At 46.9% G+C, this 14,207-nt stretch overlaps 1 protein-coding gene across 17 annotated transcripts in view; it reads right to left on the bottom strand.

Moving 5' to 3' along the window:
- The window catches only part of NRCAM (neuronal cell adhesion molecule), a 256,908-nt gene extending 250,395 nt beyond the window's left edge, over window positions 1–6,513 (bottom strand). For 15 of the 17 annotated variants that reach the window (XM_036918946.2, XM_036918948.2, XM_036918943.2 and 12 more), the window contains exon 1: window positions 6,315–6,512. The gene's annotated coding sequence lies outside the window, so the exon portion shown is untranslated. Of the gene's footprint in view, window positions 1–6,314 lie in introns of all 17 variants that reach the window. The other 2 variants (XM_036918959.2, XM_036918950.2) reach the window with 2 other exon arrangements.
- Between the last annotated feature and the right edge of the window lie 7,694 nt (window positions 6,514–14,207).

Genomic DNA, 14,207 nt, shown 5'->3' with positions numbered 1-14,207 from the left:
ATTCAAATGCCAAGGGCATCTGAAAGTGGCATGAAATTAGCTTTAAAGTTGAAATTTGGAGAAAAGATCACTACATACTGAATACATATACTGAATTTTTTGAATGCTCTCAGCCCACTAGAGAAAGATAAATCAAATTCATTGCATATTACACAGTAGAAGACCTCCTACAGGATTCTCAGATTGCCTTGGGAATATATTTTCCTGGTTACAGTGGGTTTTGGACCAATACACCATGCACATCATATCCTTGAAATACACATACAAATATATACACATGCAAAATATTCTTTCCAGACCATCCTATCATCAGTTAATAATAGGAATTTTAAATAGGATCATTCCCACCAGATAGTTACTGCCATTTCCATTTTCATGTGAATAAACAATGCTTTAGTACAGGGCAATACGGAAGGAAATCAAAGAACACATTAAGACAAGATTTGTCATTTCTGTTTTTCACGTGCATAAGCCACTTGGACAGAATGTGCAGTAGATGAGCACTAGTATTTGTAAATTTGTTCCCTTTACCTCCAGAATTTCTTACATTCCCTAGTTTTTTAGTTACTGAGGGAAGCCCATCAGACTTTTGAAAATTACCTTTTTCTAATTTGAAATTCCAATCTTGTAGGCCAGTAAAGTAGGTCAATTAAGTTGACACCACATCTTTTTTTATTAGCTCAGCTAAGCAATTATAATTGGGTAGTGAGAGTTTATGCTGTCATCTTTGAAGATTCAATGGTGGGGAGAAATGTCCAGTGCAGACCTGTAATTTACAACTCCAGCACATCCCTAAAACATTAAGCATAGAATATTCCTATCTATTTTCAGATAGGAGGCAAATTTGCTCTTGATCTGGGTTAAAATAGTGATGTCATTTTTTTCAGTAGTAAAATAAAAGCATGCTAATATCTAATCTAGCCTCAGACAAAATCGTTTAGCACACGTGCACTACATAATTTAATTCAACATTAAAAAAAAAATAACATGAACAAATGTCACCAATGCTGGCTTATCCTGGACTATGACACATATGCTCCACAACATCTATTTTATGCTTTGAACAAAGTACAGGGTCAACAAACGCTTGTTAGAAACCATAGATCTCCTTATTAATAAAAGTTAAAGCTGTTAGAAAGTATTGTGAATGACTTGCTCATAATACATAGTATATTGATGTATAACTTTAAAAAGTAAGAGCTATAGGTCTTCATACCCATTAGTATGTCTATGATCAAGAAAACAGAAAACAAATGTTGGTGAAGATGTGGGGAAACCAGAACCCTTGTGCACTGTTGGTGGGAATGCAAAATGGTACAGCTACTGTGGGAAATAGCATGGTGGGTCATTAAAAAAATTAAAATAGAGTTAGCACATGATCTAGCAATCCCACCTCTGGGTATATACCCAAAAGAGTTGAAAGCAATGACTTAAAAAGAGTTTGTATGTTCATAGCAGCATTATTCACACTACCCAAAAACTGGAAGCAGTCCCAACTGTCCATTGACAGATGAATGAATTTAAAATAGTGGTGGGTACATACGCTGGAATAATACTCAGCTTTCAAAGGAAGGACATTCTGGCACATGGATGAGCCTTGAAGGCATTATGCTCAGTCACATAAGGGCAGATACTGCATGATTCCACCCATACGAGGTCCTCAGATGTGGTTAAATTCATTCAGACAGAAAGTAGAGTGATCCTTTTCAGGAGCTGGGGGGGTGGGAGGGAGGGGTATTGGGAGTTATTGTTTAATGGGTATAGAGTTTCAGTTTGAGGAGAAGAGAAAAGTCCTGGAGATAGGCAGTGGTGACAGCTGCACAACAATGTGGAGTAGTCATTGTCACTAAACTATATAACTAAAAGTGGTTAAAATGGTAAATTTTATGTGATATATATTTAACACAATGAAAAAGTAACTTGGCAAAAACAGCACATTTTCTATACATATACTGCATTTTTCTCCCCCATTTTAAAACAACCTGATACTGAAAAATTTATAGTTATTAAAACTGGAGGCAGAACCATTCACATATTTTCCTCATGGTGCCCTCTCACATTTTGAGAGGGAAAATATTCAGCAGTTCATTTTGGCATATTTTGCTACCCGTAGAAACTTCAGCCTCTAATGTCAATGGAGACTCTTTGAAACTAAAGGGGCTTTTCATTTGCCTGTGTGGACAGAGGGTTAAACAGAATAAGCTGCTGGATTCTTGTGCCTAGCATCTCATCTCCTCTCTGCCCCGCCCTGGGAAGAAGGTTCCTGGTGGCTTCAGGAAACCTAAAGGGAAAGAGCAGTACACACGTTTTGTAATTTTCAAACACTTCCTGCTCACCAATCATCACAGTGGTTGAAGGCTGACCTAAAGTGGCCTTTGGGTACAAACATACAGAGCTTCCTGGAGAGCAATACTTACGGAGTTCTGTATTCTAGGGAACCTTGGTTTCAGTCGCCATGCTTCTCCAGTGGGAGCTGTTCTTTGGACATAGGATGAGATGCCAAAGATGCTGACAGAGGCAGCCAGTCAAGGCTGCTGTGGGCTGAACTGTGTCCCCCCTGAAATTCTTGTGTTGAAATCTTAACCCCTACTGTGACTGTATTTGGAGATAAGGCTCTGAGGAGGTAATGAAGGTTAAATGAGATAATAAGGGTGGGGCCCTAAGCCAATAGGATCGGTGGCCTTATAAGAAGACGGGGAGAGAGAGAGAAATATCTCTACGTGCATGACCAGAGGAAAGGACATAAAAGCACATGGGGAGCACACAGTGGCTGCAAGCCAGGAAGAGAGGCCTCACCAGAACCCTACCACACTGAGACCCCGACCTCAGACTTCCAGACTCCAGAACTTTAAGAAAATTAACCTGTTCTTTAAGCCACTGAGGCAATGCTATTTTCTTAGGGCAGTCCGCGGTGCCCAAGACAAAGACCCTCTGATTTCATGGTGAGAATATCAGGAAAAAAGCCTGGGCGTCTCAGTGCTTACTGTGGGTAATGACTGGGAGGAGCCACCAGAGGGCTTTCTCAGCTGCTCATTGTGTTCTGTTCCTCGATTTGAACACTGGTTACATCAGTGCGTTCAGTATATGTGAGTTCACCAACATGTAGTACGTTTATGATATGTGAAAAAAGAATGTGTGTATATGGAAGTATGTAGCCATAGATGATAAAATTAGAATTAATCTCTCTGAGGGCAGGCACTGTTTTGCCCACCACTGTATTCCAGTCCCTAGAACAATAGGCCACTGCACTCAGTGAATTTTTATGAATGAATGAATGAAAGTATCTCTTTACCAGAAAAGCTTCCTGTGGGGTTCCTTTAAATAGCTCCTTTGTATATACACAATATCATATTTGCAGATTCTATTTTTATTAACCGATTACACAAGGAAAACTATACCTACATGAAAACATTATTTGAAATGATTCTTAAGGAATCAGTTCTCCAGCCCAGGTATATACATTCTCAGTACACTTCTCCAGCACTCACACCGAACTGTTGTTGTCACACTGGCCTCACTGGAAGTACCATTTCTAAAGATGACTTGTTTTCATTTACTGTCACTGATGTGATCACAAAAATGACGTCATGTAAGGGCACACTGGTCTAGAGCCAAAGATCTCCTCACTGCCCTGCATCAGAGGGTGTGCTGAGCTCTCTGAGCCCATTGCACCCATTTTGAAACCCAAAGTGTTATTAGATACAGCATCCTCTTACAGGTCTAAAATTACTGGGTTCTGTGAAATGTTTAGTGACTTTCCTGGAACAAAGAAGAAAGCAGGATGAAAAGAAGACTGTGAGTCAGTAGGAGGATTAAGAATGCAAAATGAATCCATTTTTCCAACTGGTCAATTATAATCATTCTAAAAGCTATTCCAGGAATAGTTGGTTTCACTTCTGTTCAAATTCTTCCTTTTACTAGTTAATAGGGAGCATGTTTGTAATTACACCACACAGTATTACATATTTAGGATATGGAATGCTTTCCTAAGATTTTAAACTAGAGTCCTATTCAAATTCAACCTCCAATATGAGGAGTAAATCTTCGGCAGTCAAAAGAGTGTACAGGGGAAATTCAGGTTCTGGGAGCTTGAAAGAGAAACATTTACCAAATGGAAACATTTGTCCTATCTTTAAAAATAAAAGAATTCTCAAAACTTGCCATGTGCCAGGAACCTCTCGGCTTCTCAGTAATCACAGCGGGGTCTGGTCACTAAGAACAGTCCAGTAACTGTAACTGGTTGAATTGTGAGTTAACAGCCGCAGACTTAAAAGCTAACAGGAATAACGGAACATGTAAAGGCATTCAAGGGCAATGCAGGCCAATAAAAGGCTATTCCACAATACAATTCACTGATTTACAATGTCGCCTGCTACTGTGAGGTCTGCAGGGGTCAGAATTAAATGGTCTTGTAACATATTCCTGATTTTGAACATTCGTAGTTTTAGGCTTCACCTAAACTAAAGATAAACCTCCAAAAAGGCCATTTTCAGTCTTGGATAGTGAAGTGTAGGGGCAATAAGCTAGTCCTTGCTCTCCCATTTTCTATGTGGCCCTGGGAAAGTTACTTGACCTCTCTATGCCTCCGTCTCCTAATTTTAAAAATGGAGTTATTGTGGAATTAAATGAGATGATACACGTAACTAACATGCACAGCGCGTTGTACATATGAAGCTCTGAAAATATCTTGACTATCATTACCATTAAAGTAGGAAGTATGCGATAGTCTAAATCCATGTGAGTACTACTCATTTACTCGTGAACTACAGCATAAAGCAGCCCAGCCTCCGTAGTTTTGTATTCGGGGGCTACCTCGCTCCTTCCCAGGAGAGCCCCAGGGGGAGCTCCTGGTGCAGAACGAATGCCTCCTGCCCCATTACACTCGCCCCCACCTCTCCTGGCAAGAGTCTCGAGCAAGACTGGGCCCTGGCCCTCAGATCCGCACCTCTGCGCGTTAAAGATGCGAGACCGGGAAGGAAACGAACGTTTCCCTCTTAGTACAAATAGCTCCGCCCTGATGCCGCCTACGGCTGGAGCCGCTGGCGAAAAAAAAAAAAGAAAAGGCCGTAGAGAGGCGGGGTGGGAAAGAGACGCCGCTGTTCGGCGCCCTCTTCTGCGCCGGCCGATGCGCGGGGCGGCCCCCGAGCCTGCGGGGGTGGCAGATGAGGGGACCCCGGCGGGAAGGGAGGGAAGGGAAGCGGCCTGCCTACCAGCCCCCAGGCACTCTCCGGAGCCTCCTGCTGCCCAGAGTCCACCGCTCCGGGAGACGATTTCCCAGCGCACCCGCCGCCGCACCCCCGCTCCCCGTCTGTGCGGGCAGATGCGGGTCGGGACCGGCTGAGCCAGCGAACGCGAGGACAGCAGTCTGAGGCGCCCACCGCGGGGCGCGGAGGGGTCGGGGGCGGCGCAGATGGCGCTCGCCGCGAGATGGATGCTGCGGAGCGGGCAGTCCCTCCCGGCTCACACGGCATCCCGGGGCTGCGCTGCTGCCGGATCCCACCGCCGGGAGCCTGGGCGGGGAAGGGGCTCCTGTGCGGTAGCCCCAAGCGCCGGCGTGCGGGCCCAACAAGTCCCAGCCCCCGGAGGCTGGGCGGGGTGCCGAGACCTTCAGCACCCGCACCTGTAGGGCCCACAAAGCCCCCGGAAAAGTCCCCACCCTGCCACCTTCGGGGGCACTCCCTCCCCCCTCGATTCCCGAGTTCTCTCCAGGGCGCCCAGAGTGGAGGTCGGTTCTGTCTCAGCTGAACTCGGGCGAGGCGCGCAGGTGTGAGCCCAGCCGAACAAAGCCCACGCCCAGCTGGGTCCGTGGGGAGCGCATCGCGCTCACGCCCTCGCGCCGGCCCCGCACCTGCGCTCCCGGCCCCGCCAGCCCCGCGGCGTGACACCCCGCGCCTCGGTGTCCACGCCGGGAGCCGCGGCGCCGGGCCCCAGAAGCCTCTCCAGGCCCCACTGCCCACAGAGGGACCTCCGGGCAGGGCTTTCCGGGAAGCGGGAGACGGGGGCGCGGGTGCAGAACTTGGCCGCAGACCGGAGGGGGTGAAGGGTGCCCGCCCGGGTCAGCCTGGGGCTGCTTCAGCTGTGCCCTCCCTCGGCTGCCCGTCCCTCCTCCTCCAGCTCGGCGCCCCCGGCGGTGTCGGGGACCTGAAAGGAAGAGGGGAGTTGGCGACAAGGTCCGGCTGCGGCAGAGAGGGCTGGCGGGGCGCTGCCACGCTGCTGTCCCGGTGACAACACAGCAGCCCCCGCGCCTCCTCCGCTCCAGTCGTCCCCCCGAGCAGGACCGAGTACCACCGCCAGACGCGCTAGGAGCTACTCACGTTGTGACGCCGCGCCCACCGCTCAGCCCCGGCGCGGCTGCCCAGGACCCTGCAGCGCAGATGTCGCCGGCTCTGGACCGAGCTGTAGCCTCTGGCAGCTGCGCGCTGTCCTCTGCGCCCGCGCGTCTGAGGCTCCGACTGCGGCGCGCGTCCGCCCGCGCCCCGGGCGAAGCAGTGCTGGCCCCGCGTCGGCGCGCCCCCGCCGCTCCCGCCCCTCCGCCCCCCGCCTGCGTCCTGCTCCGACTCCTCCGGCTCTCGCTCCGGCCGACCCCGCCCGCCACCCGCACTGCTCCCGCCTCCGCCCCTTTGCTCCCGGCCGAGCCCCTCCCGTCTCTCTGCAGCGGCGACAGCCACTGGGCTCCGGCCGCCCGCGCCCCGGGGGACTGGGTGGCCCCTCACCTGGGCGGCCGCGCCACCGTCAACCAACGTCATCCTGCGAGCGTGTTCGGCGGGGGTTGTGGGGTTGGGAGTAGGCGAGGAGGGCGGGAGCGTGCCGGGCACTATGGTGGTTGGGATTTGGCTACAGAAGATGTTCCAGAAAAATGGGTGATTTCAAATGCCACCCTCATGGGTTTATATTTCTGTGCGAGGTCTGTGGTCTTTTTTTTCTTCTTCTTTTAAAGCACTTAATTTCTTCGAAACTCACTAGTTGGATGGATGAGATTGCTGTCTTTTTGTTCTAACTTTTTTGCAACCATTCTTTCCAAACAACCCCCAAAAAGGGAGCCTTCAGCGTAAGGTAGATGCTTTCAGTTCGCGGTGGAAATAGGTTCTTCTGGCCCCAGGGAACGCATTCGGGCAAATTTGTTTATTTTCAGATTTGGGAGCATTATGGAGAGTTATTTGCAATGTAAAAGTAAAAAGAGTTAAGCTTTTCTAAATGTGTAGTATTTCAGCAAACACCCTGTGGGTTGCATAGTTCAGCTCCAGAGACCCTCTTCACTGTGTGCTAGATGGTGTTGTCTGAGATCCTTAGCAGGGCACTCAAGATCCTCAGTCATCTGCGGCGCTCTGCAGTCTGACTCCCAGAGCTGCCTCCCAACGCCAGCTATCACCGCACTTGAACATCTGCCCATTTAGTGCAGGTTCCAGCTTTCACTTGGCCCCAGCCTTGTTTCCTTCAATCCTCCAGTTCAATTCAAGAAAACATTTGTGGAACCCTGTTGTCCCTTCTCCCCACCCCCAAGCTCCAGGCCCCAGGCCCCAGTGCTAGGCAGGTGATTCAGAAGTAAAAAAGGCACAGGGTCATCCTTCCAGCCCTAACACCTCTGCTCTAACTTGAGGTTGAACTTGCCCCATCAATGCACAGCACCACGCATGCAAGAGAGCAAACTTTTTTCGTTCAGCTGCTGCTGCCACACTCTTCTCCTTGCGGTGCCCAATATGTTCCCACCACACAGACCCTCCTGTCCCTGAAACCACAGATCCTGAAACAGTCTACCATCTCTGGCTCCTGGGTCTTTGAACAAGTTATCCCCTCGGTTCTATCACTCTTCTGACCCTAGTCCTTACCCCGTCACCAGGGTGCCTCTCCCCCCTTCAATTCATTATCCAAATTTCCCTCTGAATTACCTTTCTAAAAAAAACATATAAATAAAAATGTGACTCCATGATAACTGTACTTAAAAGATAGCTGGTTCTCTGTTGCCTACAAAATAAATTCCATATTGCCTGTCATGCTCCTTCGCAATGTGCCCCTAACTTAGTGCTCCATCCTCCAGCAAAAGGAAGTTTCATAACTCTAAGCCTCTGAGTGTGAGATCTCTACTTTCTAGAATATTCCTCCATCTTTTTTTCATCAGGCAAACTTGTTCATCCTTCAGAGCTTTGCTCAGTTATCATCTCCTCTGTGAAGTCTTTCCTGAGTTCCTGTTTATTGTACTCATACTTGTCACATTATGTTTGCATGTCTGACCCCACAAATTTCATTTATTTGAGGACAGTCTGTCTTACTTTCATGTCACCTCATTTCCCACAAACATAAGTGGAGCCATGGATAAATCAAAATAATTCAACTCTCACAGCCTCCTCACTCCCACCTGTGTAAAGGACTTCAGACCCCCCGATGCCCTCCTCACCAGTAATTGCTGAGAGTCCAGAGTGGTCCTGCATGTCCTTCTGCCCTGTGCCCTGGAGCCCCCAGCCACTGTGTGAGAGATTTCCCACTAACATGCCTTCCCAGGTGTCCCCCATGGCAAATCTGTGTGGCGGAAGATGGCACTCTGCTCTCCGCAGTTCCTGGCCTGGTCGTGGGTAACACCCTGTCCCCTGAGCACTGAAACAGCACTGCCTGGGTCCCAGGTGTCACACCTTATAGAGACCATCCTTAAACAACTCCAGCTGCTGCTTGGAATTCTTTCTCATCAGGCCCAGCCCTGGTGCATGAAGCCCAACTGAAGGAGACACTGTACTACCCTGGTGAGTCCAGGTCAGTCCTGATGCCTTCCGGGTGGCCTAGAACACAGATGGATGTCTTCAGGGGTTGTCAAAGGAATGCGTCCATGGAGGTATCTCAGGCAAGCGACAACTTCTCCAGGTATACTGTTCCTTGTTTCTACAGGCAGAACAGCAATACTTACTACGCAGGGCTACTGTAAAGGCCAGTTTAAACCACCACATGATGTGGAGGACATAATAGTCACTCAGCAAATTCTCGTATAATAGGCAATTGTTTGACCAGATATTTTTCAAATGAATACATACTTGAATAAAAAGAACAAAGATGGAAGAAGAAAACAGCTCTGGAGGAAATGGGACCCAAGGGACAGCACCAGTAATTAAAATTAAATAATTTCGATACTACATAATACTGGTAATAATCTGGAATTATTATATAGTTTTAATGTCCATCTTATTACTTCAAGTGCATTGCAGCTCCCCACTGCTGGGGGTTAGTCTCCTGGGAGGAGGAGCAACAGGGGGAAGCAGTGAGCTGCAGCAGGAGGAGCTGAAATCAAGGGAGCAAGAGGGGAAGAGGAACCATCTGAAACAGGATCAGAAGGTCGCCTGAGTGGGCGAAAGGAATATCCATTCGATTGGCCTCGAGATGCATAAGGCATTCTGGTGGGCCCGTGCCTTGCCAGTGACGTGCACAACACACTTCTTTACCTTAACTGCTACCCATCATCCCATCCCTAAGCCTTACACTGTCCTCTACCCCAAACATCACTCCACCCTCAAACCCAGGTGAGGGCAGAAAATAACATAAGCGTTTCCCCACCACCTGAACATAATATCACTTTTCATGTGCCTGGCACTATTTTACATTTATTAACTCATTTCATCCCATGGCCATCCCATGAGGTGTGTACAACTTCACCCCCATTTTAGAAAATGAGGAAAGAGAGGTGCAGTGACTTGCAGAGGTCGCACAGCTAGAGGCAGCGCTGGGGTTCAGGCTCCACAGTCCATAGTCTTAACCACTGGCAGGAAGCTAATAGGTGGTTTCAATCCATGCATCACAATGTCACTGCAGTGAAGCAGCTACATCAGTCACGGAGCCTCCCAGTGGCGCCTGCCATGAATTTGAGTTTAGCTTTTCTCCTTGCCTCCTCTTTCTTTCGCAGTCTTGTTTCTCTCTTTTGGAGTTCTCCCTCTCCTCTTTTACTCTTCCACACTTATTTCTCCCCTCACCTATTTTCCTCCTAGTTTTCTTAATCCCCATCCATGCTTCAAGTCTCCCAGAGGAAGCAGTGTAACTGGCAACCAACATGGAGGTCGCCAAAGTTAATGGGAAGGTCTCTAAACCTAATGTGAAGGTCACCCAGCCACCCCAGTGTGGAGCAGTGTTTTTGAGCAAGTTCTCTCTTTCAGTCTGTTTCCACACTGTGAATGAACTTGGGCTAGGTGAGCAAAAATTCTTTAACTCTGTCATTCTATGATTCTGGTGGTAACAGAGCATTTCTTTGACTCCTGTAGTAAACCTCAGATGACAGCTGGATGTACTATAGGTAAGAAAGGGTGGGACACTGATGTTCTGTTGTAGTATAACAAGGTTGTTGGCTGGAGTGGCTTATATCAGGGTCATCATCTTACTATCTATGGCTGGGCAACACGATTAATTGTCTGACAGAATGTGGTGAATTCAGTGATTTTTAAGGCCCTTCTATATGAAAGGGCAATATAACCCAATGTGGTCAGAAAGTGGAGTTGTTCTGGTGCACAGCCTCCATGATGGCCCCCGGGGGTCGCCTCCTCCTGATAGGCATGTTCTTGGGTAATTCCCTCCCTTTGAGTGTAGACTGGACCTAGCAACTCACTTCTAATGAACATAAGATGGTAAAAGTGGCAGGATGTCCTGTCTGATACCACTAGATTACAAAAAGACTCTGGCTTATTTCGTTTTGCTGTCTTGCTCTTTTACTCGCTCAGAGAGAAGCGAGCTGCCACATTGTCAGCTGTCCCAGGAGAGGTCCGCAAGGCAGGGAGCTGAGGGAGGCCTCTGGCCAGTGGTTTGTGAGGAGCTGAGGCCCTCAGTCCAACAGCCCATGAAGAGCTGAATCCTGCCTTGGACACCTGAGTGAGCTTGGAAGCAGACTGCTCCCCCATTGAGCCTCAAGATGACTCCAGCCCAGACTGACTCAGTCCTGCAGCCTTATGCGACCCTGAGCTGGAGGACCCAGCTCATCTGCCCCTGGCTTCTCAACCCACAGAAACTGAGAGTAACGTTTCTAGTTCTAAGCTGCTAAATTCATCACTGATGCAGTTGTTCAAGTGCATTTCAGAACCCTAAATTTGCAGCTGCCCACACAATCCTACCTATTTTCTGGATAGGAAAGGGGCAAATGGATCAAATGGTAGTTGTTAAAAGATGCAGCTACAGTGTTGGGTAAAGGAAAAATTGTGAAAAACAAATGAGACATTAATCCGACTTGCTGGAGGTTAACCTCAGCAGCTCCTAATTCCACACCCCAGAGTTACACCTGGTCCTACAGCGAAACTGGGAGGGCAGCCAGCCACTGCTCCCACCCAGAGCTGCTCCTTTCTCTTCCTGGATGCCAGCCACAGTCTCAGGTGGGCCTCACCTCTTGAAGCTTCACAGTGAGTGATTATTGTCCACTAGGGATAATAATAGGATGTGCAATTATGGATAATTTATAAATAATAATAGGATGTACAGTTTCATACATCACCTGACCAGTAAACAGTGGTTCCCACAGATGCAAAACCAACCACTCTCTCATGCCCCTCCTCACCACCTGCCACATAACCACAGGATTCTGGGTGCCTGTCTGGTGCTGCTGGGCATGTGTCACAGAGAAACCAGAACTTTGCAACCCATTCTTTGCCTGGTGCTTAGCAACACTGCGTCCCTACACTTATCTGAAGAATGTAATGCTCAAGCAATTGGAGGAAAATGTGACCTTAGTGGTTAGCCATATGTGGATTTCTTCTCTGGAGGCTTGTGAATCACTAGGATCTTCTGCTTGGCTCAATCCACCCCCATGCTTGGGGAACCGCGTTGAAAAGTAGAGGAACATTTTCAGCAATAATAAGCATGTTCCTTGTAGCCAACTCCTCCATCTGTTCCTATAGCTTCTGTCTATAAGAATGTACACTGATTCTGCTGCATGGATTTCAGGCTATGTGCCATCAGCCATTGCAAAGGGGGTCATCAGGGACAGAGAACTGTTGCTCTGGAAAACAGAGTTGCTGAGAGGCACTATGATATGTGTCCTTCATATCTGGCTTCAGAGGGAACAGATAACAAGTACAGTGAAGATGAGCACACTGTGGAGGGAAGAAAGGATATGGCTTCAGATAGAGCTCTCTGGGGTCTAAAGGAATAGTTAACTCAGAGGCTTTCTTACTGGTGTTTTCCTGAATTATTTTTAAGAAGGAAAAACGTGGTAGGTTAATAGACACTAACATTGCACTTCTGATATTTTAAGCTTTGATTTAAATTTTACTCTAAGGTCTTCCAATATTTTTAAATGCCAGCTATCCATAGGGCACAAGCAAGTCCAGTCCCACCCCAGTGTGGGCTGTGTGCTTTAGAAAGCCCTGCTCTGGGTCACCAGGAGCCCGTGCCACCCCCCTCCTCCTAGACCACAGCTGGGTGCCCGGGATGCCAGAATCCCATGAGGATCTCTGAAGGCCTCCTCCTCATGCTCCTGACAGAGGACTGCTCTGCTGGTGGGCAAAACTGGAGGCCTGAAGAGCAAGATCTTAAAAGTGCTTATCACAAGGACGAAAAAAAAAAGTTTGTGGTGATGGTTGTTAACTAGACTTATCGTGGTGATCATGTCTACAAATATAGTGTTACATGTAAATTCTATTTCAATGAAAAATGGTAACTGCATGAGGTCATGGATGTGTTAAGTAACCTTATTTTGGTAATAATTTCAATATACACATATATCAAATCATCTCATTCTATACCTTAAATGTACAATGTGATATGCCAAGTGTATCTTGATATAGCTGGAAAACCATAGAAACAAAACCCCAGTTGAGTCTAATAAGTGGCTTATGCAGGGATGTGGAAAGAACTTGGACGTGCGGGTTGGGTGTACACCTAACAATTTTTTTTGTATCATTAATCTAAAATTACATGAGCAACATTATGGTTACTAGACTCCCCCCATCATCAAGTCTCCACCACATACCACACTGCAGTCACTGTCCATCAGTGTAGTAAGATGCTATAGAATCACTACTTGTCCTCTCTGTGTTGTACAGCCCTCCCCGTGCCTCACCCCTAAATTATGTGTGCTAATCATAATGCCCATTTTCCCTCCTTGTCCCTCCCTTCCCACTCATCCTCCCCAGTCCCTTTCCCTTTGGTAACTGCTAGTCCATTCTTGGGTTCTGTGAGTCTGCTGCTGTTTTGTTCCTTTAGTTTTTTTCTTTGTTCTTACACTCCACAGATGAGTGAAATCATTTGATACTTGTCATTTTCAGCCTGGCTTATTTCACTGAGCATAATACCCTCTAGCTCCATCCATGTTGTTGCAAATGGTAGGATTTGTTTTCTTCTTATGGCTGAATAATATTCCATTGTATATATGTACCACATCTTTATCCATTTCTTTGTGTTATCTGATTACCGTGGCTAGGACCTCCAGAACTATGTTGAATAAAAGTGGGGAGAATGGGCATCCTTGTCTTGTTCCTGATCTTAGGTGAAAAGCTTTCAGCTTCTCGCTGTTAAGTATGATGTTGGCTGTGGGTTTGTCATATATGGCCTTTATTATGTTGAGGTACTTGCCCTCTATACCCATTTTGTTGAGAGTTTTTATCCTGAATGGATGTTGAATTTTGTTGAATGCTTTTTCAGCATCTATGCAGATGATCATGTGGTTTTGCCCATCTTTTTGTTGATGTGGTGGATGCTGTTGATGGATTTTTGAATGTTTTACCATCCTTGCTTCCCACTTGATTATGGTGTATGATCCTCTTGATGTATTTTTGAAATCGGTTTGCTAATATTTTGTTGAATAATTTTGCATCTATGTTCATCAGGGATATTGGTCTGTAATTTTCTTTTTTGGTGGGGTTTGCCTGTTTTTGGTATTAGAGTGATACTTCATAGAATGAGTTTGGAAGTATTCCCTCCTCTTCCATTTTTTGGAAAACTTTAAGGAGAATGGGTATTATGTGTTCTCTATATGGCTGATAAAATTCAGTGGTGAATCCATCTGGCCCAGGGGTTTTGTTCTTGGGTAGTTTTTTGATTGCCAGTTCAACTTCGTTGCTGGTAATTGGTCTGTTTAGATTTTCTGTTTCTTCCTTGGTCAGTCTTGGAAGGATGTTATTTTTCTAGGAAGTTGTTCATTTCTTCTTGGTTTTCCAGCTTGTTAGCATATAGATTTTCATAGTATTCTCTAATAATTCTTTGTTGTGATTTTTCCTTCCTCATTTCTCATTCTGTTTATGTGTGTAGATTCTCTT

The sequence above is a fragment of the Manis pentadactyla genome, chromosome 7, assembly GCF_030020395.1.
Source record: "Manis pentadactyla isolate mManPen7 chromosome 7, mManPen7.hap1, whole genome shotgun sequence".
Taxonomy (NCBI): domain Eukaryota; kingdom Metazoa; phylum Chordata; class Mammalia; order Pholidota; family Manidae; genus Manis; species Manis pentadactyla.
Note: the sequence above shows the minus strand (reverse complement) of the source record. Positions and strands in the feature narration are given on the sequence as shown.